Consider the following 3,175-nt stretch of genomic DNA (forward strand, 5'->3'; position numbering starts at 1 on the left):
AATCAATGAGATGGCCTATCAACTTAAGTTGCCCAATCATTGGCTCATACACAATGCTTTTCATGTGAGCCTTTTAAAGCCTTACAAAGGAGAGCCACCTCAAGAACCAACTATTGAAGACCCACCGGAGATCGAAGACCACGAGGAGGTGCTGCAGCCCGAGTCCATTCTCCGACATGAAGACAAGGTATTAAGAGGCGGTAAGACTATCAGACGATATCTTATTAAGTTTAAGAATTATCCTTTTGAAGATGCTAGATGGATGCAAGGCATACAATTAAAGGATAACCTAAACCTTGTCAATGCTTACAATGCTTCCCAAGAGTAAGCAAATGTACAAAATGTTAAAAATGAACAAAAATTTTTGTCTTATAAGACTCTCTTTTTCTTTATTTGTGCACAAAAATGAAGTAGTATGCATGCTTAGATCAAGTTTGCGGAGATGACATCTCCCGAACACCAAGTAGAGCTTGTCACTCTACTATGGAAGACTGATAGGACTAATGCGCAGACATGCTTGCGGCAGCCTCAGGCTCTCAAGCGCCAAATGGACTAGTCATCCATTATGGAATGATGTCGTAGGGTAACATAGGGATCCTCTACCCGCTAAGAAAAGGACTCATGCATATGCTTTATCTTCTCTACACCATAGTCGAGGACGACTATGATTTCAAGAGAGAGGTAATGTCATAATAATCAATATCTAATTCTCCTAAATGATTTTCTCATATTAAACTGATCATTTAATGTGGGGAAGTGCCAAGGGAGATAAAGCTAGAATATTGGTTAAGTTAGCAGACCGGCCACAGTAGGGATCCAAAGGAGGGAAAATAGGGATCCAAAGGGGGGCCATCTGCAAAAGAGCCATGTGAAACAATGGGCCAAAAAGACCCTAAGGTTCAGCCCATTAAGACTTCCAAAATGCTAAGGTTCCAAAATTCAAAGGTTGTGTCCAAAGGTTAACCCTAGGGAAAATTGGATGCTTAGTGTGAGCTCAAAAAGTCTTTGCATATCCCTACATGGGAGGGGGTGAGCCCCAAAGCTAGGGGATGAGAGAGAAAGCTACACACACACACACAGGCTCCCTTTACACAAAGGGAATGAGGGACACATGTCAGCTCCCTAGGCCAGATGCCCACAAGGTGTGCCCAATTCCTATTGGAAGACCCTTGAAGTGGACCAATGAGAATTAAGCTAGAGTAAATCTAGTTTAATTAATTTAAAAACATTTAATAAAAGAAACCAATAAGAATTAAGTGTCCTAGAAGACTATTGGGCAGTCTCCCAAGGGGTCCAATGAGCATTCAGGAGCCCCATGGCTTGCCTGATTCCTATTGGCCAGGAGGCAAAGGGGTCCAATGAGAGTTTAGTTTAATTATTTAATTACCTAAAGCTCTCACAAAAGGGGAAAGGGGGACACATGTCAGAAGGCTATCACTTATGCTGCTTAATCCCTATTGGCTTGACCTGGGGAGGTCCAATGAGGCAAAAGCCAGCCTAACTTAGCAGCTAGGGCTCGCCCAAGAGAGAGAGGGGGCTGATTTTTGCTTGGCATTGACACACACACTCTCACACTTGACCATGTGTGAAGGGGAAAATACTCTATCTCCTCCCAAGCTTTAATGGAGAGCTCATCATCTACTCCAAGCTTGTGAGATAGAAGCCTACATCAACACTCTTTGGCATGTGGATGCAAATCCAACCAAGAGCCAAGCTTCAATGCATGCTCATCTTCTCTACCAAGCTAATTACTAAGCTAAGCTATGCTAATATGAGTGATTATGTGAGGAGATGTACTTCTTTCTCGTAAGATACTTCTTTTTCCTCTCAATCTACTCTCATACCCTGCTAGCTCTCACCATCTTCGAAGGTGTGTGAGGTCTTGGGTCTGAGAACGGGGATAATTCAAGTTGTGTTTGATTAAGTGTTTTTGCTTGGTGTATGAAGCTTCCATCTTCATTGCACTAGCTAGTCTTGAAGGAACACAAAGAATTGTATTGTACAATGTCTCTCTTGATGGGAGAAACCATAATACAAAGCCTTTTGGAGGGGGGACCGGCTCCATGCAAATCCGGTCCTCAACTGTTGTCAATAGCTTAATTGCTCTCTCTTTTGAAAGTATTGTCGATGCTATCTAACTAGGTGTTATGCTTTTTGTTGCTCTCTCCACCCAAGCACTCTTGTAATTCTCATTAAGAATCAACTCTAATGAAATGCCCACTATGTTCATGCTAAATTCCGCTACACAAAAGATTTTAGGCCATTAAATGTTACAGATTTCTTGTAGCGAGGAAGAGAGGGAGGCCGGCCTGCATCATAGCCGACAAGGGTAGGTTGGATGGGATTGCCCTGGGCCAAGGAGGAAAGTTCATCATAGGTCCGCGCTGCGCAAAGCAAGCTCTCTCACTCTCTCGCCAATCTTTTGCGCGCAGACGGCCGAGTCTGCCATCGCCAAAATAGGTTATTTTAATTTTAATTTTTTAAAATCACAACATTTGCATAATGTGGAGACCTAAGGGTGCCATAGGCTACCCTAGGAGTTGTTTCCCATAGGCAGCAGTGAACACCTCCTAGCATGCATCACCAACTCAAGGCATGCACATCATATACGATTCTTCCTGGGCACTACATGCAAGGCATGTATAGCTACATTGCATGCAAGATGTGCATGGCTGCAAACTACATCCAACGGCATTGGAAAGATAATTGCATGTGGTTACAACTAATGGTACTCCATTCACAGTTGGGATCTCGTATGTATGTTGCGGCCAAGGCAATATAGAATCCATGAAGGAGAATCGAGCCTGGCCATTGGCACACAACATTTGTCTTGCAACATTGATATGGATGATCGGCACAGAAATAGTGCCAAGATTTTATGAGTTTAGAAATCATAGTGATCGGGTCGAGCAAGTTGCACAAGTCTTGAGCTTTAGCGGGTAAATTGGCATGCCTACAAGCAACAGAATGGGATATTTTGATGGCGTGTGTCTTATCAGTTTCATGAGTCAGCATGATATTTCTATTGATGGGTGAGTCTATCCATAGAAATATTCCTCAAGCATCGAAAGAAAGCAAGGTCAACAGAAAGGTATCCTTAGGTATGGTGTAGCTACGAGCAACCATAGACAATTCACAAGCCAACACAACATATTCATGCCAACTTTCAACCACC

The sequence above is a fragment of the Adiantum capillus-veneris genome, chromosome 13, assembly GCF_014529385.1.
Source record: "Adiantum capillus-veneris isolate H3 chromosome 13, ASM1452938v2, whole genome shotgun sequence".
Classification (NCBI taxonomy): Eukaryota; Viridiplantae; Streptophyta; class Polypodiopsida; order Polypodiales; family Pteridaceae; genus Adiantum; species Adiantum capillus-veneris.